The sequence below is a fragment of the Anabrus simplex genome, chromosome 7 (genome assembly GCF_040414725.1).
Source record: "Anabrus simplex isolate iqAnaSimp1 chromosome 7, ASM4041472v1, whole genome shotgun sequence".
Taxonomy (NCBI): domain Eukaryota; kingdom Metazoa; phylum Arthropoda; class Insecta; order Orthoptera; family Tettigoniidae; genus Anabrus; species Anabrus simplex.
The window spans coordinates 244,799,085-244,811,599 of record NC_090271.1 but is presented as its reverse complement, the minus strand read 5'-3'; positions in this window follow the sequence as shown (position 1 = coordinate 244,811,599).

The following is a 12,515-nucleotide window of genomic DNA, read 5'->3' as shown; positions in this document are numbered from 1 at the left end:
CCGACGGGAAAATTCCAAGATGTTCAAATTTTTCACTTTTTACACCCCAAAGATATCGAAATATGGAGGCAATTGTAATGACTGTGCAGACATTCCTTTTGAGCTATTTTTTGGCTAAACGGTAAGTCGTATCACAAAACGGATGGCACAATGTCCCTTCAATTCGGAGTGATCTACAACTTTGGTCCTGTGACATTTTGTCGTATCTCTCTCCCTTATACGTTAAATTTGGCCGTATTTCTGGATTGTTCGTAAATTTGGTGATTTTTACAAGTATATTTCATTGTTTGACACACTTATAAGAATGATAGGATCATCACGTTGTGTGCGCACATTGGCACGATTAAGGGACATATGTGTACCAAATTTCATGATTCTAGCTTATACATAAGTAGGCAAAAAGTAATGTAAAATGTTAAAAATGCACCCAAATTTCACCCTATTCAAAACTTGATCTCAATTTACCCCCTTAATATGGGAGATACGAGGAAATGGTTTAGAAACAAACATGTAGAGCGATAAATGAGGCGTCTGATGGCGCAAACCGTTTCTTAATATCATAAACCGTTTAGGAGATATGAATCTCGAAGTGGAAGTCTGCACTTTTCAACGTGCTCATGCTTATCTGTCATCTATATATATAAAAGCAAGTCGGGCTGGAGCGATGTATATATAAATATTTAAAAATGAAAAAAGACGTGAATTAATGAGCCACTTCCAGAAATCTCAGAAATTTGAAACTTGGTACGGTGGAAACTGATGCCCCCAGGATCCCTAGAAAAATCGGAAATTCTCAAAATTCCCTGAAGGGGGCACGCTGGGGGGGCTCAAATTTTGGGCTCAGCATAAGAACACAGTCGTATAGTATATCCAAAACGATAACCTATAGGTTTCGTGGGCTTAAAAATTTTCGAGAATTTCCTCATTTTTATCCCCTATCCCCCCAAATCAAAATGGCGGCACAACCTGCCAGACGAAGTAGACAATTGAAATTTGGTGAAATTATAGCTTTTGGTCCCTAACCGACGGGAAAATTCCAAGATGTTCAAATTTTTCACTTTTTACCCCCCAAAGATATCGAAATATGGAGGCAATTGTAATGACTGTGCAGACATTCCTTTTGAGCTATTTTTTGGCTAAACGGTAAGTCGTATCACAAAACGGATGGCACAATGTCCCTTCAATTCGGAGTGATCTACAACTTTGGTCCTGTGACATTTTGTCGTATCTCTCTCCCTTATACGTTAAATTTGGCCGTATTTCTGGATTGTTCGTAAATTTGGTGATTTTTACAAGTATATTTCATTGTTTGACACACTTATAAGAATGATAGGATCATCACGTTGTGTGCGCACATTGGCACGATTAAGGGACATATGTGTACCAAATTTCATGATTCTAGCTTATACATAAGTAGGCAAAAAGTAATGTAAAATGTTAAAAATGCACCCAAATTTCACCCTATTCAAAACTTGATCTCAATTTACCCCCTTAATATGGGAGATACGAGGAAATGGTTTAGAAACAAACATGTAGAGCGATAAATGAGGCGTCTGATGGCGCAAACCGTTTCTTAATATCATAAACCGTTTAGGAGATATGAATCTCGAAGTGGAAGTCTGCACTTTTCAACGTGCTCATGCTTATCTGTCATCTATCTATATATATAAAACCAAGTCGGGCTGGAGCGATGTATATATAAATATTTAAAAATGAAAAAAGACGTGAATTAATGAGCCACTTCCAGAAATCTCAGAAATTTGAAACTTGGTACGGTGGAAACTGATGCCCCCAGGATCCCTAGAAAAATCGGAAATTCTCAAAATTCCCTGAAGGGGGCACGCTGGGGGGGCTCAAATTTTGGGCTCAGCATAAGAACACAGTCGTATAGTATATCCAAAACGATAACCTATAGGTTTCGTGGGCTTAAAAATTTTCGAGAATTTCCTCATTTTTATCCCCTATCCCCCCAAATCAAAATGGCGGCACAACCTGCCAGACGAAGTAGACAATTGAAATTTGGTGAAATTATAGCTTTTGGTCCCTAACCGACGGGAAAATTCCAAGATGTTCAAATTTTTCACTTTTTACCCCCCAAAGATATCGAAATATGGAGGCAATTGTAATGACTGTGCAGACATTCCTTTTGAGCTATTTTTTGGCTAAACGGTAAGTCGTATCACAAAACGGATGGCACAATGTCCCTTCAATTCGGAGTGATCTACAACTTTGGTCCTGTGACATTTTGTCGTATCTCTCTCCCTTATACGTTAAATTTGGCCGTATTTCTGGATTGTTCGTAAATTTGGTGATTTTTACAAGTATATTTCATTGTTTGACACACTTATAAGAATGATAGGATCATCACGTTGTGTGCGCACATTGGCACGATTAAGGGACATATGTGTACCAAATTTCATGATTCTAGCTTATACATAAGTAGGCAAAAAGTAATGTAAAATGTTAAAAATGCACCCAAATTTCACCCTATTCAAAATTTGATCTCAAATTACCCCCTTAATATGGGAGATACGAGGAAATGGTTTAGAAACAAACATGTAGAGCGATAAATGAGGCGTCTGATGGCGCAAACCGTTTCTTAATATCATAAACCGTTTAGGAGATATGAATCTCGAAGTGGAAGTCTGCACTTTTCAACGTGCTCATGCTTATCTGTCATCTATATATATAAAACCAAGTCGGGCTGGAGCGATGTATATATAAATATTTAAAAATGAAAAAAGACGTGAATTAATGAGCCACTTCCAGAAATCTCAGAAATTTGAAACTTGGTACGGTGGAAACTGATGCCCCCAGGATCCCTAGAAAAATCGGAAATTCTCAAAATTCCCTGAAGGGGGCACGCTGGGGGGGCTCAAATTTTGGGCTCAGCATAAGAACACAGTCGTATAGTATATCCAAAACGATAACCTATAGGTTTCGTGGGCTTAAAAATTTTCGAGAATTTCCTCATTTTTATCCCCTATCCCCCCAAATCAAAATGACGGCACAACCTGCCAGACGAAGTAGACAATTGAAATTTGGTGAAATTATATCACAAAACGGATGGCACAATGTCCCTTCAATTCGGAGTGATCTACAACTTTGGTCCTGTGACATTTTGTCGTATCTCTCTCCCTTATACGTTAAATTTGGCCGTATTTCTGGATTGTTCGTAAATTTGGTGATTTTTACAAGTATATTTCATTGTTTGACACACTTATAAGAACGATAGGATCATCACGTTGTGTGCGCACATTGGCACGATTAAGGGACATATGTGTACCAAATTTCATGATTCTAGCTTATACATAAGTAGGCAAAAAGTAATGTAAAATGTTAAAAATGCACCCAAATTTCACCCTATTCAAAATTTGATCTCAATTTACCCTCTTAATATGGCAGATACGAGGAAATGGTTTAGAAACAAACATGTAGAGCGATAAATGAGGCGTCTGATGGCGCAAACCGTTTCTTAATATCATAAACCGTTTAGGAGATATGAATCTCGAAGTGGAAGTCTGCACTTTTCAACGTGCTCATGCTTATCTGTCATCTATATATATAAAAGCAAGTCGGGCTGGAGCGATGTATATATAAATATTTAAAAATGAAAAAAGACGTGAATTAATGAGGCACTTCCAGAAATCTCAGAAATTTGAAACTTGGTACGGTGGAAACTGATGCCCCCAGGATCCCTAGAAAAATCGGAAATTCTCAAAATTCCCTGAAGGGGGCACGCTGGGGGGGCTCAAATTTTGGGCTCAGCATAAGAACACAGTCGTATAGTATATCCAAAACGATAACCTATAGGTTTCGTGGGCTTAAAAATTTTCGAGAATTTCCTCATTTTTATCCCCTATCCCCCCAAATCAAAATGGCGGCACAACCTGCCAGACGAAGTAGACAATTGAAATTTGGTGAAATTATAGCTTTTGGTCCCTAACCGACGGGAAAATTCCAAGATGTTCAAATTTTTCACTTTTTACCCCCCAAAGATATCGAAATATGGAGGCAATTGTAATGACTGTGCAGACATTCCTTTTGAGCTATTTTTTGGCTAAACGGTAAGTCGTATCACAAAACGGATGGCACAATGTCCCTTCAATTCGGAGTGATCTACAACTTTGGTCCTGTGACATTTTGTCGTATCTCTCTCCCTTATACGTTAAATTTGGCCGTATTTCTGGATTGTTCGTAAATTTGGTGATTTTTACAAGTATATTTCATTGTTTGACACACTTATAAGAATGATAGGATCATCACGTTGTGTGCGCACATTGGCACGATTAAGGGACATATGTGTACCAAATTTCATGATTCTAGCTTATACATAAGAAGGCAAAAAGTAATGTAAAATGTTAAAAATGCACCCAAATTTCACCCTATTCAAAATTTGATCTCAATTTACCCCCTTAATATGGCAGATACGAGGAAATGGTTTAGAAACGAACATGTAGAGCGATAAATGAGGCGTCTGATGGCGCAAACCGTTTCTTAATATCATAAACCGTTTAGGAGATATGAATCTCGAAGTGGAAGTCTGCACTTTTCAACGTGCTCATGCTTATCTGTCATCTATATATATAAAAGCAAGTCGGGCTGGAGCGATGTATATATAAATATTTAAAAATGAAAAAAGACGTGAATTAATGAGGCACTTCCAGAAATCTCAGAAATTTGAAACTTGGTACGGTGGAAACTGATGCCCCCAGGATCCCTAGAAAAATCGGAAATTCTCAAAATTCCCTGAAGGGGGCACGCTGGGGGGGCTCAAATTTTGGGCTCAGCATAAGAACACAGTCGTATAGTATATCCAAAACGATAACCTATAGGTTTCGTGGGCTTAAAAATTTTCGAGAATTTCCTCATTTTTATCCCCTATCCCCCCAAATCAAAATGGCGGCACAACCTGCCAGACGAAGTAGACAATTGAAATTTGGTGAAATTATAGCTTTTGGTCCCTAACCGACGGGAAAATTCCAAGATGTTCAAATTTTTCACTTTTTACCCCCCAAAGATATCGAAATATGGAGGCAATTGTAATGACTGTGCAGACATTCCTTTTGAGCTATTTTTTGGCTAAACGGTAAGTCGTATCACAAAACGGATGGCACAATGTCCCTTCAATTCGGAGTGATCTACAACTTTGGTCCTGTGACATTTTGTCGTATCTCTCTCCCTTATACGTTAAATTTGGCCGTATTTCTGGATTGTTCGTAAATTTGGTGATTTTTACAAGTATATTTCATTGTTTGACACACTTATAAGAATGATAGGATCATCACGTTGTGTGCGCACATTGGCACGATTAAGGGACATATGTGTACCAAATTTCATGATTCTAGCTTATACATAAGTAGGCAAAAAGTAATGTAAAATGTTAAAAATGCACCCAAATTTCACCCTATTCAAAACTTGATCTCAATTTACCCCCTTAATATGGGAGATACGAGGAAATGGTTTAGAAACAAACATGTAGAGCGATAAATGAGGCGTCTGATGGCGCAAACCGTTTCTTAATATCATAAACCGTTTAGGAGATATGAATCTCGAAGTGGAAGTCTGCACTTTTCAACGTGCTCATGCTTATCTGTCATCTATATATATAAAAGCAAGTCGGGCTGGAGCGATGTATATATAAATATTTAAAAATGAAAAAAGACGTGAATTAATGAGGCACTTCCAGAAATCTCAGAAATTTGAAACTTGGTACGGTGGAAACTGATGCCCCCAGGATCCCTAGAAAAATCGGAAATTCTCAAAATTCCCTGAAGGGGGCACGCTGGGGGGGCTCAAATTTTGGGCTCAGCATAAGAACACAGTCGTATAGTATATCCAAAACGATAACCTATAGGTTTCGTGGGCTTAAAAATTTTCGAGAATTTCCTCATTTTTATCCCCTATCCCCCCAAATCAAAATGGCGGCACAACCTGCCAGACGAAGTAGACAATTGAAATTTGGTGAAATTATAGCTTTTGGTCCCTAACCGACGGGAAAATTCCAAGATGTTCAAATTTTTCACTTTTTACACCCCAAAGATATCGAAATATGGAGGCAATTGTAATGACTGTGCAGACATTCCTTTTGAGCTATTTTTTGGCTAAACGGTAAGTCGTATCACAAAACGGATGGCACAATGTCCCTTCAATTCGGAGTGATCTACAACTTTGGTCCTGTGACATTTTGTCGTATCTCTCTCCCTTATACGTTAAATTTGGCCGTATTTCTGGATTGTTCGTAAATTTGGTGATTTTTACAAGTATATTTCATTGTTTGACACACTTATAAGAATGATAGGATCATCACGTTGTGTGCGCACATTGGCACGATTAAGGGACATATGTGTACCAAATTTCATGATTCTAGCTTATACATAAGTAGGCAAAAAGTAATGTAAAATGTTAAAAATGCACCCAAATTTCACCCTATTCAAAACTTGATCTCAATTTACCCCCTTAATATGGGAGATACGAGGAAATGGTTTAGAAACAAACATGTAGAGCGATAAATGAGGCGTCTGATGGCGCAAACCGTTTCTTAATATCATAAACCGTTTAGGAGATATGAATCTCGAAGTGGAAGTCTGCACTTTTCAACGTGCTCATGCTTATCTGTCATCTATATATATAAAAGCAAGTCGGGCTGGAGCGATGTATATATAAATATTTAAAAATGAAAAAAGACGTGAATTAATGAGCCACTTCCAGAAATCTCAGAAATTTGAAACTTGGTACGGTGGAAACTGATGCCCCCAGGATCCCTAGAAAAATCGGAAATTCTCAAAATTCCCTGAAGGGGGCACGCTGGGGGGGCTCAAATTTTGGGCTCAGCATAAGAACACAGTCGTATAGTATATCCAAAACGATAACCTATAGGTTTCGTGGGCTTAAAAATTTTCGAGAATTTCCTCATTTTTATCCCCTATCCCCCCAAATCAAAATGGCGGCACAACCTGCCAGACGAAGTAGACAATTGAAATTTGGTGAAATTATAGCTTTTGGTCCCTAACCGACGGGAAAATTCCAAGATGTTCAAATTTTTCACTTTTTACCCCCCAAAGATATCGAAATATGGAGGCAATTGTAATGACTGTGCAGACATTCCTTTTGAGCTATTTTTTGGCTAAACGGTAAGTCGTATCACAAAACGGATGGCACAATGTCCCTTCAATTCGGAGTGATCTACAACTTTGGTCCTGTGACATTTTGTCGTATCTCTCTCCCTTATACGTTAAATTTGGCCGTATTTCTGGATTGTTCGTAAATTTGGTGATTTTTACAAGTATATTTCATTGTTTGACACACTTATAAGAATGATAGGATCATCACGTTGTGTGCGCACATTGGCACGATTAAGGGACATATGTGTACCAAATTTCATGATTCTAGCTTATACATAAGTAGGCAAAAAGTAATGTAAAATGTTAAAAATGCACCCAAATTTCACCCTATTCAAAATTTGATCTCAATTTACCCCCTTAATATGGCAGATACGAGGAAATGGTTTAGAAACGAACATGTAGAGCGATAAATGAGGCGTCTGATGGCGCAAACCGTTTCTTAATATCATAAACCGTTTAGGAGATATGAATCTCGAAGTGGAAGTCTGCACTTTTCAACGTGCTCATGCTTATCTGTCATCTATATATATAAAAGCAAGTCGGGCTGGAGCGATGTATATATAAATATTTAAAAATGAAAAAAGACGTGAATTAATGAGGCACTTCCAGAAATCTCAGAAATTTGAAACTTGGTACGGTGGAAACTGATGCCCCCAGGATCCCTAGAAAAATCGGAAATTCTCAAAATTCCCTGAAGGGGGCACGCTGGGGGGGCTCAAATTTTGGGCTCAGCATAAGAACACAGTCGTATAGTATATCCAAAACGATAACCTATAGGTTTCGTGGGCTTAAAAATTTTCGAGAATTTCCTCATTTTTATCCCCTATCCCCCCAAATCAAAATGGCGGCACAACCTGCCAGACGAAGTAGACAATTGAAATTTGGTGAAATTATAGCTTTTGGTCCCTAACCGACGGGAAAATTCCAAGATGTTCAAATTTTTCACTTTTTACCCCCCAAAGATATCGAAATATGGAGGCAATTGTAATGACTGTGCAGACATTCCTTTTGAGCTATTTTTTGGCTAAACGGTAAGTCGTATCACAAAACGGATGGCACAATGTCCCTTCAATTCGGAGTGATCTACAACTTTGGTCCTGTGACATTTTGTCGTATCTCTCTCCCTTATACGTTAAATTTGGCCGTATTTCTGGATTGTTCGTAAATTTGGTGATTTTTACAAGTATATTTCATTGTTTGACACACTTATAAGAATGATAGGATCATCACGTTGTGTGCGCACATTGGCACGATTAAGGGACATATGTGTACCAAATTTCATGATTCTAGCTTATACATAAGTAGGCAAAAAGTAATGTAAAATGTTAAAAATGCACCCAAATTTCACCCTATTCAAAATTTGATCTCAAATTACCCCCTTAATATGGGAGATACGAGGAAATGGTTTAGAAACAAACATGTAGAGCGATAAATGAGGCGTCTGATGGCGCAAACCGTTTCTTAATATCATAACCCGTTTAGGAGATATGAATCTCGAAGTGGAAGTCTGCACTTTTCAACGTGCTCATGCTTATCTGTCATCTATATATATAAAAGCAAGTCGGGCTGGAGCGATGTATATATAAATATTTAAAAATGAAAAAAGACGTGAATTAATGAGCCACTTCCAGAAATCTCAGAAATTTGAAACTTGGTACGGTGGAAACTGATGCCCCCAGGATCCCTAGAAAAATCGGAAATTCTCAAAATTCCCTGAAGGGGGCACGCTGGGGGGGCTCAAATTTTGGGCTCAGCATAAGAACACAGTCGTATAGTATATCCAAAACGATAACCTATAGGTTTCGTGGGCTTAAAAATTTTCGAGAATTTCCTCATTTTTATCCCCTATCCCCCCAAATCAAAATGGCGGCACAACCTGCCAGACGAAGTAGACAATTGAAATTTGGTGAAATTATATCACAAAACGGATGGCACAATGTCCCTTCAATTCCGAGTGATCTACAACTTTGGTCCTGTGACATTTTGTCGTATCTCTCTCCCTTATACGTTAAATTTGGCCGTATTTCTGGATTGTTCGTAAATTTGGTGATTTTTACAAGTATATTTCATTGTTTGACACACTTATAAGAACGATAGGATCATCACGTTGTGTGCGCACATTGGCACGATTAAGGGACATATGTGTACCAATTTTCATGATTCTAGCTTATACATAAGTAGGCAAAAAGTAATGTAAAATGTTAAAAATGCACCCAAATTTCACCCTATTCAAAATTTGATCTCAATTTACCCCCTTAATATGGCAGATACGAGGAAATGGTTTAGAAACAAACATGTAGAGCGATAAATGAGGCGTCTGATGGCGCAAACCGTTTCTTAATATCATAAACCGTTTAGGAGATATGAATCTCGAAGTGGAAGTCTGCACTTTTCAACGTGCTCATGCTTATCTGTCATCTATATATATAAAAGCAAGTCGGGCTGGAGCGATGTATATATAAATATTTAAAAATGAAAAAAGACGTGAATTAATGAGGCACTTCCAGAAATCTCAGAAATTTGAAACTTGGTACGGTGGAAACTGATGCCCCCAGGATCCCTAGAAAAATCGGAAATTCTCAAAATTCCCTGAAGGGGGCACGCTGGGGGGCTCAAATTTTGGGCTCAGCATAAGAACACAGTCGTATAGTATATCCAAAACGATAACCTATAGGTTTCGTGGGCTTAAAAATTTTCGAGAATTTCCTCATTTTTATCCCCTATCCCCCCAAATCAAAATGGCGGCACAACCTGCCAGACGAAGTAGACAATTGAAATTTGGTGAAATTATAGCTTTTGGTCCCTAACCGACGGGAAAATTCCAAGATGTTCAAATTTTTCACTTTTTACCCCCCAAAGATATCGAAATATGGAGGCAATTGTAATGACTGTGCAGACATTCCTTTTGAGCTATTTTTTGGCTAAACGGTAAGTCGTATCACAAAACGGATGGCACAATGTCCCTTCAATTCGGAGTGATCTACAACTTTGGTCCTGTGACATTTTGTCGTATCTCTCTCCCTTATACGTTAAATTTGGCCGTATTTCTGGATTGTTCGTAAATTTGGTGATTTTTACAAGTATATTTCATTGTTTGACACACTTATAAGAATGATAGGATCATCACGTTGTGTGCGCACATTGGCACGATTAAGGGACATATGTGTACCAAATTTCATGATTCTAGCTTATACATAAGTAGGCAAAAAGTAATGTAAAATGTTAAAAATGCACCCAAATTTCACCCTATTCAAAATTTGATCTCAATTTACCCCCTTAATATGGCAGATACGAGGAAATGGTTTAGAAACGAACATGTAGAGCGATAAATGAGGCGTCTGATGGCGCAAACCGTTTCTTAATATCATAAACCGTTTAGGAGATATGAATCTCGAAGTGGAAGTCTGCACTTTTCAACGTGCTCATGCTTATCTGTCATCTATATATATAAAAGCAAGTCGGGCTGGAGCGATGTATATATAAATATTTAAAAATGAAAAAAGACGTGAATTAATGAGGCACTTCCAGAAATCTCAGAAATTTGAAACTTGGTACGGGGGAAACTGATGCCCCCAGGATCCCTGGAAAAATCGGAAATTCTCAAAATTCCCTGAAGGGGGCACGCTGGGGGGGCTCAAATTTTGGGCTCAGCATAAGAACACAGTCGTATAGTATATCCAAAACGATAACCTATAGGTTTCGTGGGCTTAAAAATTTTCGAGAATTTCCTCATTTTTATCCCCTATCCCCCCAAATCAAAATGGCGGCACAACCTGCCAGACGAAGTAGACAATTGAAATTTGGTGAAATTATAGCTTTTGGTCCCTAACCGATGGGAAAATTCCAAGATGTTCAAATTTTTCACTTTTTACCCCCCAAAGATATCGAAATATGGAGGCAATTGTAATGACTGTGCAGACATTCCTTTTGAGCTATTTTTTGGCTAAACGGTAAGTCGTATCACAAAACGGATGCCACAATGTCCCTTCAATTCGGAGTGATCTACAACTTTGGTCCTGTGACATTTTGTCGTATCTCTCTCCCTTATACGTTAAATTTGGCCGTATTTCTGGATTGTTCGTAAATTTGGTGATTTTTACAAGTATATTTCATTGTTTGACACACTTATAAGAATGATAGGATCATCACGTTGTGTGCGCACATTGGCACGATTAAGGGACATATGTGTACCAAATTTCATGATTCTAGCTTATACATAAGTAGGCAAAAAGTAATGTAAAATGTTAAAAATGCACCCAAATTTCACCCTATTCAAAACTTGATCTCAATTTACCCCCTTAATATGGGAGATACGAGGAAATGGTTTAGAAACAAACATGTAGAGCGATAAATGAGGCGTCTGATGGCGCAAACCGTTTCTTAATATCATAAACCGTTTAGGAGATATGAATCTCGAAGTGGAAGTCTGCACTTTTCAACGTGCTCATGCTTATCTGTCATCTATATATATAAAACCAAGTCGGGCTGGAGCGATGTATATATAAATATTTAAAAATGAAAAAAGACGTGAATTAATGAGCCACTTCCAGAAATCTCAGAAATTTGAAACTTGGTACGGTGGAAACTGATGCCCCCAGGATCCCTAGAAAAATCGGAAATTCTCAAAATTCCCTGAAGGGGGCACGCTGGGGGGGCTCAAATTTTGGGCTCAGCATAAGAACACAGTCGTATAGTATATCAAAAACGATAACCTATAGGTTTCGTGGGCTTAAAAATTTTCGAGAATTTCCTCATTTTTATCCCCTATCCCCCCAAATCAAAATGGCGGCACAACCTGCCAGACGAAGTAGACAATTGAAATTTGGTGAAATTATATCACAAAACGGATGGCACAATGTCCCTTCAATTCGGAGTGACCTACAACTTTGGTCCTGTGACATTTTGTCGTATCTCTCTCCCTTATACGTTAAATTTGGCCGTATTTCTGGATTGTTCGTAAATTTGGTGATTTTTACAAGTATATTTCATTGTTTGACACACTTATAAGAACGATAGGATCATCACGTTGTGTGCGCACATTGGCACGATTAAGGGACATATGTGTACCAAATTTCATGATTCTAGCTTATACATAAGTAGGCAAAAAGTAATGTAAAATGTTAAAAATGCACCCAAATTTCACCCTATTCAAAATTTGATCTCAATTTACCCCCTTAATATGGCAGATACGAGGAAATGGTTTAGAAACAAACATGTAGAGCGATAAATGAGGCGTCTGATGGCGCAAACCGTTTCTTAATATCATAAACCGTTTAGGAGATATGAATCTCGAAGTGGAAGTCTGCACTTTTCAACGTGCTCATGCTTATCTGTCATCTATATATATAAAAGCAAGTCGGGCTGGAGCGATGTATATATAAATATTTAAAA